The following is a 16,632-nucleotide window of genomic DNA, read 5'->3' on the forward strand; positions in this document are numbered from 1 at the left end:
CTTTAGGAGTCTTTCTGACTATCAAATGTTGAATATTGAATGTTTACATTCATATTCAACATTACCAGTAGTTACACTGTAAATAAAATTGATCAAGCCCAGAACTGCAGGTAATGAGTAGAAAACGATAGCACGGAGAGGTAGCTGAATGGAAGAAGGAGATTAGAATTAAAATTCTAATTAACAAAATGAGAGATACTCAAGAAGGCAAAGCATCCTCAAATCAAGAAAGGATGCTTGCAGAAAGACCCTCAGAGAAAATGTAAACACTGTTGAAGTTAAGAAACACATATGTGATTTTCAGAATAAAATCCAATAGGGATTTTTGAAGAAAAAGTTAAATCTACAATATGTATATTAAAAAAAAAATTAAAAGTCAAAGTATATGAGTAAAACAAATTGGAGAAGTTCTCTGAAGGAGAAGCCAAGATGGTGGAACAGCATGGAATTTTTTTGTGTGCCTGGTGTCCATGAAATGCAGGCAGACCAACACTAAACCATCCTACACACCTAGAAAACTGATTGGAGGATTAACACAACAATCTGCACAATGTGAACCACAGAATTCAGCAGGTACATGGCGTGGAGGGGCCAACTTGAGGAGCGAGAAGGAGCAGGAAGAGAGGTGTTTTTGCGAGCAGAGAGATGACAGAGACTGGGCGGGGGGTGGAGGGGAGAATATGGGAAAAGCATCCCTCCCCAAAAGCAGCTGGAGGGAAAGTGGAAAATTGGAAACAGCCGCAGGGACTAAACTAAAAAGGGAGAAAGGTGAGGGTTTAAATTCCATTAAGACTGTAAACAAGGGGAGCGCAAAGGCTGCAACTCCACAGCTCCGTACCTGGCAGTGTTCTGGTGGGAAGGGCGAATCCCCAGGAGCAGAGTAGGCTCCAGGAGCTTCTTGGGCCACACGGGGAAAAGCAGTTCCACTGCTGGAAGGACTGCTGGAGCCACCTGGTCGCAGCAGACCCCAGAAAACGGCTACATTCGCTGGTGCTGGAACAAGGTCGTTAAGTGTGAAGCCTGGTGTCAGATGTGTGTTGTGATTTTCCATAATCCCAGAAAAGCTGCTCCTACACTATCTTGCGAACTTTTTCTGGGGCGGACTGGCACCTGGCCATAGTCTTGGGGCACTGGCAGCAGCACGGTCCCACAAGCGTTCCTGGGTGCAGCCGGCATCTGGCTATTGCTCAGTGAGACCATTCAGCAGAGGGGCGGAACAGGACAAAGCCACAGTCCTTCAAAAGTAACGGAGCGGGGAGAACAGCCGCATCTGAGACAAAACTCCGGAGAGAGGTACTACCTGGGGCTTGGTCACGGACAGTGAAGAAGCGGGGAGTGGATGAAAGCCGAAGACAGAGGACAGGTGCGCGATTGCTGATCAGGGAGAACAGAGTTCCTTCCAATACTAGAGACTGGATACCTGGGTGACGTCATTTTCATCATTACTGCGCATGCGCATATGCACCTACAAGCGCAGCAACACCCCACCCCAGTAGGCTAGCAGCGCCATCTAGTGGAGAACAGAGCCATTACACTGAGCCCCGCCCAACTGGGCCAACCTCACTCTTTAAGAACACCAGTCTCACCGCCTACTTACTTTATGGACTATAAAAGTGCTTCATAGTCCCGACTTCTAGGGAAAAATGAAGTAATTTCAGTCCTATTTCAATCCGGTAGCAGGTCCATCTATTCAATTTTCTTTCTTTTTTTCTGTTTTTCACTACTTTTCTTTTTCTTGAATAAAGAGAAAAAATTCATTTTTCTTTTCAATTTTTAGTAAAAGTATTTTTCTTTACTTTTTTCACTATATTTTTATTTTTTGTAAACTTTTCAAATTCTATTTAATTTCCATCATTTTAGTCTACTTCAGTGTATTCACCTTTTCAAATTTTCAAACGATTTCCTTTTTTTCTTTCTTTTTTTCTCTTTTAGTTTCTTTTCTTTTTCTTGAATGCAGAAAGATAAAAACTTCATTTTTACTTTCAATTTCTATTAAAACTATTTTTCTTTAGTTTTCTACTATATTTTTTGTTTTTATGTAAATTTTTAAAAATTCTATTTTACTTCCATCATTTTATTTTAGTCCACTACAGTGTATTCACTTTTTCAAATTTTCAAATGATTTCCCTTTTTTCTTTTTTTAAACTTTTTTCTCTTTTTCACTTCTTTTTCTTGAATGCAGAAAAAGAAAAAATTCATATTTATTTTTAATTTTTATTAAAAATATTTTTCTTGGGGCGCCTGGGTGGCTCAGTTGGTTGAGTGTCCGACTTCGGCTCAGGTCATGATCTCACAGTTTGTGGGTTCAAGCCCCACATCAGACTCTGTGTTGACCACTTGTTCAGAGCCTGGAGACTGCTTCATATTTTGTGTCTCCTTCTCTCTCTGCCCCTCCCTCGCTCATGCTTTGTCTCATTCTGTTTCTCAAAAATAAATAAATGTAAAAAAATTTTTTTTAATTTTTTTCTTTAATTTTTTTTCTACTTTATTTTTTACTTTCGTGTATATTTTTTCAAATTCTATTTTACTCCCATCATCTCAATTTAGTCTACTTCAGTGTATTCATTTTTTCAAATTCTCAAATGATTTCCTTTTTTTCTCTCTCCCCCTTTTTTCTCTAATCTGTCAAACCACTTTCAACACTGAAACCAAAACACACTTAAGATTCTAGCATCATTTATTCGATTTGTGTGTGTGTGTTTAATTTTTAAATTTTAATATTTTTAAATTTTAATTTTTTTAATTTTAATTTTTCTATCTCATTAATTCCTTTTCTCCCTTGAAAAAGACAAAATGAAATAATTCACCTGAAAAGAAAGAGAATGAAGAAACGACAGCCAGGGATTTAACCAACACATATACAAGAAAGATGTCTGAACCAGAATTTAGAATCACGATAATAAGAATACTAGCTGGAGTCAAAAATAGATTAGAATCCCTTTCTGCAGAGTAAAAAGAAGTAAAAAATAGAATGAAATTAAAAATGCTATAACTGAGCTGCAATCACAGATGGATGCAGCAGCAGCAAGGATGGATGAAGCAGAACAGAGAATCAGCAATATAGAGGAAAAACTTATAGAGAATAATGAGGCATAAAAAAAGAGGGAGATTAAGGCAAAAGAGCATGATTTAAGAATTAGAGAAGTCAGTGACTCATTAAAAAGGAACAACATCAGAATCATACGGGTCCCAGAAGAGGAAGAGAGAGAAATAGGGATAGAAGGGTTATGTGAACAATTCATAGCGGAAAAATTTCCTAACTTGGGGAAAGACACAGACATCAAAATCCAGGAAGCACAGAGGACCCCCATTAGTTTCAACAAAAACCGACCATCAACAAGGCATATCATAGTCAAATTCACAAAATACTCAGGCAAGGAGAGAATCATGAAAGCAGCGAGGGAAAAAAAGTCCCTAACCTACAAGGGAAGACAGATCAGGTTTGCAGCAGACCTATCCACAGAAACTTGGCAGGCCAGAAAGGAGTGGCGGGATATATTCAGTGTGCTGAATCAGAAAAATATGCAGCCAAGAATTCTTTATCCAACAAGGCTGTCATTCAAAATAGAAGGAGAGATAAAAAGTTTCCCAGATAAACAAATATTAAAGGAGTTTGTGACCACTAAACCAGCCCTGCAAGAAATTTTAAGGGGGATTCTCTGAGGGGAGAAAAGATGAAAAAATATATATCAAAAGCAACAAAGATTAGAAAGGACCAGAGACTCCAACTCTGCAAGCATCATAATGGCAATAAATTCATATCTTTCAGTACTCACTCTAAATGTCAATGGACTCAATGCTCCAGTCAAAAGACATAGAGTAACAGGATGGATAAGAAAACAGGATCCATCTATATGCTATTTACAAGAGACCCACTTTAGACCTGAAGACACCTTCAGATTGAAAATAAGGGGATGGAGAACCATCTATCATGCTAATGGTCAACAAAAGAAAGCCGGAGTAGCCATACTTATATCAGACAATCTAGACTTTAAAATAAAGACTGTATCAGATGCAGAAGGGCATTATATCATAATCAAGGGGTCTATCCACCAAGGAGACCTAACAATTGTAAACATTTATGCACCAAATATGGAGGCACCCAAAAATATAAATCAATTAATCACAAACATAAAGAAACTCATCAGTAGTAATACCATAATAGTAGGAGACTTCAACACCCCACTCATAGAAACAGACAGATCATCTAATCAAAAAATCAACAAGGAAACGATGGCTTTGAATGACACACTGGACCAGATGGACTTAACAGATATTATATTCAGAACATTTCATCTTAAAGCAGCAGAATATACATTCTTCTCCAGTGCACATGGAACGTCCTCTAGAATACACCATATACTGGGACACCAATCAGCCCTAAGTAAGTACAAAAAGATCAAGATCATACCGTGCATATTTTCAGACCACAACCCTATGAAACTTGAAATCAACCACAAGAACAAATTTGGAAAGGTAACAAATACTTGGAGACTGAAGAACATCCTACTAAAGAATGAATGGGCTAACCATTCATTAACTAATGAATGGGCAGTTAAAGAGGAAATTAAAAAGTATATGGAAGTCAATGAAAATGATAACACCACAACCCAAAACCTCAGGGATGCAGCAAAGGCAGTCATAAGAGGAAAGTATATAGCAATCCAGGCCTTCCTAAAGAAGGAAGAAAGATCTCAGATACACAACCTAGCCTTACACTTTAAGGAGCTGGAAAAAGAATAGCAAATAAACCCCTAAACCAGCAGAAGACAGGAAATAATAAAGATTAGAGCAGAAATTAATGCTATTGAAACCAAAAAAAAAAAAAAAAACCAAAAAAAAACAAAAAAAACAAAAAACAGTAGAACAGATCAATGAAACAAGAAGCTGGTTCTTTGAAAGAATTAACAAAATTGATAAACCACTAGCCAGTTTGATCAAAAGAAAAAGGAAAGGACCCAAATAAATAAAATCAAAAATGAAAGAGGAGAGATCACAACCAACACAGCAGAAATAAAAACAATAATAAGAGAATATTATGAGCAATTACATGCCAATAAAATGGGCAATCTGGAAGAAATGGACGAATTCCTAGAAACATATACACTACCAAAACTGAAGCAGGAAGAAAGAGAAAATTTGAACAGACCCATAACCAGTAAGGAAATCAAATTAGTAATCAAAAATCTGCCAGAAAACCAGAATCCAGGGCCAGATGGCTTTCCAGGAGAATTCTACCAAACATTTAAGGAAGAGTTGACAACTATTCTCTTGAAGATGTTCCAAAAAATAGAAATGGAAAAAAAACAAAAACAAAAAATAGAAATGGAAGGAAAACTTCCAAACTCTTTCTATGAAGCCAGCATTACCTTGATTCCAAAACCAGAGGGATAACCCACTAAAAAGGAGAACTATAGACCAATTTCCCTGATGAACATGGATGCAAAAATTCTCAACAAGATATTAGCCAACCAGATCCAACAATACATTAAAAAAATTATTCACCACGACCAAGTGGGACTAATACCTGGGATGCAGGGCTAGTTCAATATCCACAAAACAATTAATGTGATTCATCACATCAATAAAAGAAAGGACAAGAACCATACGATCCTCTCAATAGATGCAGAGAAAGCATTTGACAAAATACAGCATCCTTTCTTGATAAAAACCTTCAAGAAAGTAGGGATAGAAGGAGAATATATCGAGATCATAAAAGCCATATATGAATGACCCAATGCTAATATCATCCTTAACGGGGAAGAACTGAGAGATTTTCCCCTAAGGTCAAGAAAAAGACAAGGATGTCAACTCTCACGCTATTATTCAACATAATATTGGAAGTCTTAGCCTCTGGAATCAGACAACAAAGAAATAAAAGGCATCCATATCATCCAGGAGGAGGTCAAACTTTCACTCTTCGCAGATGACATGACACTCTATATGGAAAACCCAAAATATTCCACCCAAAACTGCTAGAATTGATTCATGAAATCATCAAAGTTGCAGGATATAAAATCAATGAACAGAAATCGGTTGCATTCATATACACCAACAATGAAACGACAGAAAGGGAAATCAAGGAATCCATCCCATTTAGAGTTGCACCAAAAGCCATAAAATACCTAGGAATAAATCTAACCAAAGAGGTGAAAAATCTATACACTGAAAACTATAGAAAGCTTATGAAAGAAATTGAAGAAGACACAAAAAATGGAAAAAGACTCCATGCTCCTGGATAGGAAGAACAAATATTGTTAAAATGTCGATACTACCCAAAGCAATCTACATATTCAATGCAATCCCTATCAAAATAATACCAGTATTCTTCACAGAGCTAGAACAAATAATCCTAAAATTTGTATGGAACCAGAAAAGACCCCGGATAGCCAAAGCAATCTTGAAAAAGAAAACCAAAGCAGGAGGAATCACAAGCTATACTACAAAGCTGTAATCATCAATACAGTATGGTACTGGCACAAGAACAGACACTCAGATCAATGGAACAGAATAGTGACCCCAGAAATGGACCCACAAATGTATGGGCAACTAATCTTTGACAAAGCAGGAAAGAATATCCAATAGAATGAAGATTGTCTCTACAGCAAGTTGTGCTGTGAAAACTGGACAGCAACATGCAGAAGAATGAACTTGGACCACTTTCTTAAACCATACACAAAAATAAACTCAAAATGGGTGAAAGACCTCAATGTAAGATAGGAGGCCATCAAACTCCTTGAGGAGAAACCAGGCAAAAACCTCTTTGATCTTGGCCGCAGCAACTTCTTAACACATCTCTGGAGGCAAAAGAAACAAAAGCAAAAATGAACTACTGGGACCTCATCAAAATAAAAAGCTTTTTCACAGCAAAGGAAACAATCAGCAAAACTAAAAGGCAACTGACAGAATGGGAGAAGATACTTGCAAATGACATATCAGATGAAGGGTTAGTATCCAAAATCTATAAAGAACTTATCAATCAACACCCAAAAAACATATAATCCAGTGAAGAAATGGGCAAAATATATGAGTAGACGCTACTCCAAAGAAGACATCCAGATGGCCAACCGACCCACATGAAAAAATGCTCAACATCACCCATCATCAGGGAAATACAAATAAAACCACAATGAGATACCACCTTACACCTGTCAGAATGACTAAAATTAACAACTCAGGCAACAACAGATGTTGTTGAGGATGCAGAGAAAGAGGATCTCTTTTGCATTGTTGGTGGGAATGCAAGCTGGTGCAGCCACTCTGGAAACCAGTTTGGAGGTTCTTCAAAAAACTAAAAATAGAACTACCCTATGACCCAGCAATTGCACTACTAGGCATTTATCCACTGGATACAGGTGTGCTGTTTCGAAGGGATACATGCATCCTCATGTTTATAGCAGCACTATCAACAATAGCCAAAGTATGGAAAGAGCCCAAATGTCCACTGATGGATGAATGGATAAAGAAGAGGTGGTATATATATATAATGGTGTATTACTCAGCAATCAAAAGAATGAAATCTTGCCATTTGCAACTACATGGATGGAACTAGGGGGTATTATGCTGAGTGAAATTAGTCAGTCAGAGAAAGACAAAAATCATAAGACTTCACTCATATGAGGACTTTAAGAGACAAAACAGATGAACATAAGGGAAGGGAAACAAAAATAATATAAAAACAGGGAGGGGGACAAAGCAGAAGAGACTCATAAATATGGAGAACAAACTGAGGGTTACTGGAGGGGTTGTGGGAGGGGGGATGGGCTAAATGGGTAAGGAGCACTAAGGAATCTACTCCTTAAATCATTGTTGCACTATATGCTAACTAATTTGGATGTAAATTTAAAAAAAATAAAAATAAATAAACTTAAAATAAAATAAAATAAAATAAAATAAAATAAAATAAAATAAAAAGACAAATATTCTGAGTCTCTACCCTCACCCTCCATACACCACCCAACATACATGCACACTCAACTAGCCAGGGATAGAACAGGCACAGAAGAATCATAATAAATATTTGTATCCAGAAAAGGGAATGGTGGGAGGCAACAGCAGACACTGACCTAGTTCTGCTAGCTCCTGTGGGTCTCTAGTCCATTGCTCTCTGGGAATTTCTTCACTTTTCATCCTCCTCATTGGCAACTTCTTAAGTGAGTATTCAAAATATGTCTTTCTTGGGGCATATGGATGAACATTACTAGTGGCCTGATTTTTTTTTGTCTGTACAAAGTTGAGCACACATAGGTATTTCTATATGCCAAGCAAACTCAGCGTCTTTTAGAGCAGGCTGGCAGCCCTTTTGTCAATGGTGATCTCTGAACTTTTCATGGATGTTCTGTGTGGAGTTGTTTCCAGTCAATTCCACATGCTGAAAGTCAGGCATAAAAGCAACATTTCTAAAGAGCTGTCCCTCCCTCTAGGTTAAGTAATGTGCATTTGGAGCTCTACAGACTTCACTGAACTACATCTTGAATCTTTCAGGACCCATGCTCTCCAAATATAAGGATTTAGAATCTATCTTATTTCTTTCACAGATTTTACTAAGGAGCCTGGTAATCACGCTTTGAGCTGGTCTTTATCCTAAAGCGATGTGTTAATAGCAGGGCACAGGATATCAGGGACTATATTTTATTGGCCATACCCTTGTCTGGGGACATACAGTTTTACTTCCTAAACCTGAAATCTCTGGACTATGTCCTCTAAAATCTGGCAAAATAATTATTAATTTTCTGAGCTTATTTCTTCCTTATAATATCTTTTAAAATCCTGTTAGCAACAATAAACAATTGCTAGTAACAACTCATCATTTCAATATTGAATCAAAATCTCCTCTCTCAATGCTACAAGTTAATTAAATATATCTTCCAAGTTGCTTGTCTTTTCGGTTACCCCAGGTGACAGTTTCCTAAATGCTTTCTAACTGTAATGTGGGGAAGCCTCCAATAAGAGTGTACTCTCCACTCCCTGCCCATTTTAAAGCCTGAATCACTAAAATAAATAATTTTAGATTATTGGTACTTTACACTTATTGGTACAAAATTCTGTGCCAGTTGGGGTTTGATTTTTAACAATTACACAATCAGAATGGTATTCCTTGCAAGTCTCTGCCACTTGTTCTATTCTGAACAACTTTAGGGTAGGCTTTTGTTTGGGTCTGGGTTTTCCCTACACTTCTTCCATTCTCTGTAAGGCAGCTGTTACCCGAAGTCTTTCTTCTCATTATGGAAGTCAGGAGCCCAGGCTACCCATGCCTTTGCTTGAATTAATAGAGATGGCAGGTCAGCAAGGTTACTCTTTGGCAAAAAGATCTGAAGAAATGTGAAAATCTAGAAAAAAGCATTAGGAACAATGATGTATCTATAAAATATGAGTGTATTAAAAATTGACATCAAACAAAACACTTTATTCTTTCATGGTCATACAGTTTTTTCTTCATAAAATTATTTTCTATATAAAATTACAAATCAATAAGACTTTATTGCACTTGAATATAACATCCAAACAACTCAAAGAATCAATGGTTAGAATAGGCAAGTGATGTATTCCTGTAATTACTATTTAAAGACTATAATTTTAACCTCAGTATGCATGTCACTTTACTCATGCCCAGTCATTTCCTTGTAGTTAACAATCTTGTAGGAGGAAGTTCTAAAACTGCTGTTACAATATTACTTCTTTTGAATCAAGACTTATGTATAGACATCCTGTATCTCAGGAAACTTACATATTACTACATGGAACTGTTACACTGTGAGTAAAATTCTCCTATTTAGCAGTCACGAATTTTACATGGGGATTTAGTTAGTTACTCACTGATATTCCTTGATTATAGAATTAAAGGTCATTCATTGTTTATTCTTTAGATCTTTATTTTGATTTCTTCTCATGTTAGACACAAAAAATCCAATGAGCCTGCTTTGATCCTGCAATCAAATTACGAAATGCTGTTCTGATCTTACCTTGAGCCTGTCTGGTTGGACACTTAGGTCTGAATGTTTGTGGAAATCTAGACCTCCTTTAACCTTATATGATAATAGTTATTCCTATGAAATTACTTGCATATAGCATTAATTATTTTCACTGTAAATGATTTTTGTGTGTTTTATATAATTAACATGATGCTTAGGATAAGAAACACCAAAATTCGGATTTAAGCACTTCAACTTCTTATGGACATTTGGCAGGGGATTTCAATGATAGGCCATACTTAATAAATAACTCATGTGATGCCTGGTATCTGCTGGACTCAATGTGGGTCCTCAGTAAGGGATTTTTCAAAATTTACTTAAATGAGGTTCGTTAAAAATGTTTACTCTTAATATTTTCCCTCATAATCTTTCTTGTGTGTTCTTTAAAATATTGGTAAGTGGTTTAAGCTTATAATATTTATTGTTTAAACAAGTTATTAATTTGAAAATCATTTTTTTCCATATGTTTATAACATTTTAAGAATTAATGCTTTGGTTCCTGAGAAATTTCCACTGTCAAGAGCTTCCTTGAGAGTTTAGGAGTCAAGTCCAAACAATAACATTGGCTGAAAGCTTGAAGCCAAGATGTCAGAGGCAGGCTTGGTTTAAAATAAGACAATCTGTGACAGCACCTCTAGAAACTTTTTCTCACGAGATTATTAACTACAAGGAAATCACTGGGCACAAGCAACGTGGCATGCCTACTGTGGTTAAAATCACAGTCTTTAAATCACAATGACTGTAATATATTCTTTTGCCTTGACTAATCTTTGACTCTGAGTTTTCCGAATGTTTTCTAAGTTGCAATAGGTGATGGTAACTAAACCAAATATATTTATTCTTATACTTAGGAATTATTTATTTTAATATTGTAAAAGTTTTATTTTCTGGAGTTCTGCAGAACTCATTTTTTTTACATTTGCATGCATTGTAGGAAGCACAATGATATTAAAAATAAACTAAATGCACCTGGTGTCAGAAAAACTTGGAATTAAACATCAACTCTGGCCCTACTACTGCAATCATGAAGCAATTTGCCTATCCTATGTGAACCTCTCTCTCCTCATTAAAAAATTATGATAATAACATAAACATTCTTATGGGGAGCCTTTGAGAGATTCTATTGGATATTGGAAATACATGGAAATGTCCATATGTGGTACTTTGGGACAGAGTAGTTTTGTTTGTTTGTTTGTTTGTTTGTTTATTGTTTTAATAGAGCCCTATATTTTGTCTTAGATTTAAAAATAAAACTGAGAATTCTAGAAAGGGATCAGAATACGCCATTGTTCAAAAAAGAGTTGCAAGATGAATCTCCCTCATTCTGTTTAGAAATTCACAAGATGTTCCTGCATCATAAAATATTCTACTCTTTTAATACACACTGGTCTGAACAATCACTATCAGCGAGAGAGCTTAATTTTCACCCACACCAGCACCAAAAGTCACACAGTGCAAGTCAATCTAATTATAAAGCTAAAGGTTTTCCAAGACAGTTCCAAATCAGTGCTGGATTAATGTCCCAAGAACTTTCCTATTGTTCTTTATTGCCATACTGATAATGTAAAACACTCTTCTACTTTTAAAATTTTGAAGATTTTTAGGGAGAGGAGTAGAAAGATAATATGAAAACTATTGCTTTCTTTCTTCTCCTGTAGGATTGTTTCATGTGTTAAAGCTTCCCACTAAGAGAAGGATAGAAAAGAATCACTCTTAGACCAGAGAGATCTTTCTTTCCAAAGGAGAAGTAAGAGATTGTTGCTAACATATTTTTCAGGAGGAGGATCATTATGGTCTACTATAGTTTCCACCTTTGTGCAAGTGTGTATGTAAATCTTCTTTTAACAATTCAGTCCTAAGCAGAGCTCCTGAGGCATTAAAAATGTTTCCTCTGTGCATAGATCTAAATCTTTCCAAAAGAACACTCTGTAAACAAAAATTTTTGGAAGAAGCTTCTCAAATCTCATCACGTTTGAAGAAACAAGCTACTGTACTTGAAAGCCAAATAAGTAAAAAATCACTTGTAATTTAACATTAAACAGCCTAGCTTAAATAATGATGCCATTGACAGTGATTCCTAGCTATTTCCACACCTCCTCTTTTTAAAATTTCAGGCTCACAATGCAATGTCATCTATCTGCACAGGCAAGTATACCTCCTCGCATAGACATTACAAGCACTCCACCAGCCAGATAGAATATACTGGATGTCCCCATCAAGAGTGGGAGTAGTTTGCACCTATAAAATTATCTTACAAATTAATTCTCTCCAATGCTCAGCAATATTATCTTCTCAGCCAAGGGTAGATGCATGGTATAATAACATATTTTTAAAAAATCTAATTCCCTCCATTAATATTTGGAAAGTAGGGAAGTTGATCTATTAGTGTGTAAAAATCACACATTATTTTTCTTCTTTGAATACTCAAAACCCAGCACAGTATTTGGTAGTTGTAGCCACTCATTACTTTTTTCTTTTAATGTTCTTTTTAATTTTTTTTAATTTACATTTATTTATTTTTGAGAGACAGAATGAGACAGACCATGAGCAGCGGAGAGGTAGAGGGAGAGGGAGACACAGAATCTGAAGCAGGCTCTAGGCTCTGAGCTGTCCACACAGAGCCCGACGTGGGGCTTGAACCCACGAACTGTGAAATCATGACCTGAGCTAAAGTTGGACACTTAACCAACTGAGCCACCCAGACACCCCTCTTTTAATGTTATTAATTTGAAACAAAAGGATCTCATATTTCAGCTTGCTTTTCCTGTATCCGAATTTATTTTTATAAGTTATACATTTTTATGATATTTGATATATAGTTCTTTTTAATTTTTGTGGTTATATATGTATTTAAGTTTATTTATTTTGAGACTGGGGGGGGGGGAGGAGCATAGAGAGAGGGAGAGAGAATGCCAGGCAGGCTCTGCACTGTTAGCACAGGGCCAGACCACACGAACCATAAAATCATGACCTGAGCCAAAATCAAGAGTCAGATGCTTAGCCAACTAAGCCACCCAGGCACCCCTCTTTGTAGTTATATTTTCATCATTATGAAAGCATATTTGTTTTATCCCTTCAACTATTGACACTGAATTAGATGACATCTTGTCATAATATTGTTATTCCTGATTTTTCTTCAGTTTCCTTTGTTTAATATGTCTATACCTCTTATACTCTTAAACTTCAGTTAATAATTCTAAAATGTAATGCAATGATAACACATAGTATGTAAACAATACTACATAATGGTTAAGGGATTCAAACCAGAACCCAAGCCAAAATGGACTTGCCACTTATCAACAGTGGGACATGCTTAAGTTAGCTATTTTCCAGTTTCTTTGTAAGTAAAATGATAATGATAGAATTCCCGAACTCACTGGAGACCAGTGAGAATCAAATGGAGTTGTAAATATTAATCATTCAGAATGGCTAATATGGATTTGGCTTTTTTAATGTACTTTTTAATTTTTTTTCATATAAATCCAAGTTAGTTAATATATAGTGTAATAATGATTTCAGGAATAGGATTTTATTTAGTGATTCATTACTTACAAATAACACCCAGTGCTCATCCCAACAAGTGCCTTCCCTTAATGCCCATCACTCATTTAGCCTATCCATCCACCCAACACCTCTCCAGGAACCCTCAGTTTGTTCTCTGTATTTAACTGTCTCTTATGGTTTGTCTCCCTCTCTGTTTTTTATCTTATTTTTACTTCCCTTCCCCTATGTTCATCTGTTTTGTTTCTTAAATTCCACATATGAGTGAAATCATGATATTTGTCTTTCTCTGACCTATTTCACTTAGAATAATACACTCTAGTTCCATCCACATTGTTGGAAATACACATTGTTGCATTCTTCTTTATCACTGAGTAATATTCCATTGTGTGTGTGTGTGTGTGTGTGTGTGTGTGTGTGTGTGTGTGTGTATATATATATATATATATATATCACATCTTTATCCATTCATCAGTCCAAGGACATTTGGGCTCTTTCCATACTTTGGCTATTGTTGATAATGCTTCTACAAACATAGGGGTGCATGTGCCCCTTCGAAACAGCACTCCTGTATCCTTTGGATAAATTGCTGGGTCATATGGTAGTTCTATTTTTATTTTTTTGAGAAACCTTCAAACTGTTTTCCAGAGTGGGTACACCAGTTTGCATTCTCACCAGCAATTCAAAAGGGTTCCCCTTTCTTCTCATCCTTGCCAATATCTGTTGTTTCCTGAGTTGTTAATGTTAGCCATTCTGACAGGTGTAAGGTCATATCTCATTGTGGTTTTGATTTGTATTTCCCTGATGATGAGTGATGTTGAGCATTTTTTCATGTGTCGGTTGGCCATCTGGATGTCTTCTTTCAAGAAGTGTCTATTCATATCTTTTGTTCATTTCTTCACTGGATTATTTGTTTTTGGGTGTTGAGTTGGTATGTTCTTTATAGATTTTGGATAATAATCTTTTATTCAATATGTCATTTGCAAATATCTTCTCCCATTCTGCTGGTTATCTTTTAGTTTTGCTGATTGTTTCCTTCATGGTGCAGAAGCTTTTTTTCTTGATGAGGTCTCAGTAGTTCAATTTTGCTTTTGTTTCCCTTGCTTCCAGAGACATGTCAAGTAAGAAGTTGCTGCGGTCGAGATCGAAGAGGTTTTTGCCTGTTTTCTCCTCTAGCATTTTGATGGCTTCCTGTCTTATGTTTAGGTATTTCATCCATTTTGAGTTTTTTTGTGTGTATGGTGTAAGAAAATAGTCCAGGTTCATTTGGTTCAAATCATTCAACACCAATTGTTGAAAAAACTGTCTTTCTCCCATTGATATTCTTTCTTGCTTTGTCAAAGATTAATTGGCTGTACATTTGTGGGTCCATTTCTGGGATCTCTATCCCGTTCCATTGATCTGTGTGTCTGTTTTTGTGTCAGTACCATACTGTCTTGATGATTGCAGCTTTGTAATACAGCTTAAAGTCTGTAATTATGATGCCTCTAGCTTTGGTTTTCTTTTTCAACATTACTTTGGCTGTTCATGGTCTTTTCTGGTTTCATATAAATTTTAGAATTGTTTGTTCTATCTCTGTGAAGAATGCTGGTGTTATTTTGATAGGGATTGCATTGAATATGTAGATTGCTTTGGGTAGTGTTGACATTTTAACAATATTTGTTCTTCTAGTCCATTAGCATGGAATGGTTTCCCATTTTTTGTCTTTAATTTCTTTCATAAGCTTTCTAATAGTTTTCAGTATATATATTTTTCACCACTTTGGTTATGTTTTTGGTGCAATTGTAAATGGGATTGATTCCTTGATTTCTCTCTCTGCTGCTTCATTATTGGTGTCTAGAAATGCAACTGATTTCGGTACATTGGTTTTATATCCTGCGACTTTGCTGAACTCGTGTATCTGTTCTAGCAATTTTTTGGTGGAGTATTTTGGGGTTTCCACATAGAGTATATGTTGTCTGCAAGGACTGAAAGTTTGACTTCCTTCTTGTCAATTGGATGCCTTTTATTTCTTTATGTTGTCTGATTGCTGAGGCTAGAACTTCCAACACTATGTTGAGTAACAGGGGTGATAGTGGACATCCCTGTCGTGTTCCTGACCTTAGGGGGAAAGCTCTCAGTTTTTCCCCATTGAGCATGACATTAGTGGTAGGTCTTTTGTTTATTGCTTTTATGATCTTGAGGTATGTTCCTTCTATCCCTACTTTCTTGAGGGTTTTATCAAATTATGTCAAATGCTTTTTCTGCATCTATTGAGAGGATCATGTGGTTCTTATCCTTTCTTTTATTAATGTATCATATTGATTGATTTGTGGACATTGAATGAACTCTGCATCCCAGGAATAAATCCCACGTGGTTGTGGTGAAACTTCTTTTAATGTTTTATTGGATCTGCTTTGCTAGTATCTTGTTGATAATTTTTGCACCCATGTTCATCAGGGAAATTGGTCTATAGTTCTCCTTATTAGTCAGGTCTTTGTCTGGTTTTGGATTCAAGGTAACACTGGTTTCCTAGAATGAATTTGGAAGTTTTTCTTCCATTTATATTTTTTGGAACAGCTTCAAAAGAATAGGTGTTAACCCCTCTTTAAAAGTTTGGTAGAATTGCCCTGGAAAGCCATCCAGCCATGGACTTTTGTTTGTTGGGAGATTTTTGATTAGTGATTTAATTTCTTTACTGGTTATGGGTCTGTTCACATTTATAATTGGCTTTTAAAACCATCTTTATCTTTATATTAATGATTTTGTATAATTTATTAATTTCATTCTCATTCAACACATAGTTATTGAGTATTTATTTTATGCCAGGGAATTTTAGGCATTGAGGAAACTGATAAATTATCAGAGATGTTGCCTCATAAAGTATTAAAGTATGATAATCCTTTGAATGGATACATACAACAAGCACTTGACCAAATAATGAACAAGATAACTTCAGATCACAGTAAATGTTACAAACAACATGTAATGTATAATATCATCGTTAGGTCAAGTTCAAAGAAGTTATCATTGCGAAGTTGAATATGGAACTGAGATCTGAAAAGCTAAAAGTATCCAAACACTAATGATACCAGGAAAACTAACTCTAGGAACTGTAGTCTGTAGCCTGCTTCCAAACAGTAACCTAGAGCAAAGATAGGGCTCACATCATTTATCTCTC

At 36.0% G+C, this 16,632-nt stretch overlaps 1 long non-coding RNA gene across 1 annotated transcript in view; it reads right to left on the reverse strand.

The window, feature by feature from the left end:
* Window positions 1–1,628: 1,628 nt before the first annotated feature.
* LOC109278392 (uncharacterized) overlaps window positions 1,629–16,632 on the reverse strand; it is a 103,772-nt gene continuing 88,768 nt past the window's right edge. Inside the window, exon 3 of the long non-coding RNA XR_008421762.1 lies at window positions 1,629–1,734. This is a non-coding gene — a long non-coding RNA (uncharacterized LOC109278392). The remainder of the gene's footprint in view (window positions 1,735–16,632) is intronic.

Source organism: Panthera pardus, unplaced genomic scaffold, assembly GCF_024362965.1.
Source record: "Panthera pardus isolate Hobbes unplaced genomic scaffold, ASM2436296v1 HiC_scaffold_13, whole genome shotgun sequence".
Classification (NCBI taxonomy): Eukaryota; Metazoa; Chordata; class Mammalia; order Carnivora; family Felidae; genus Panthera; species Panthera pardus.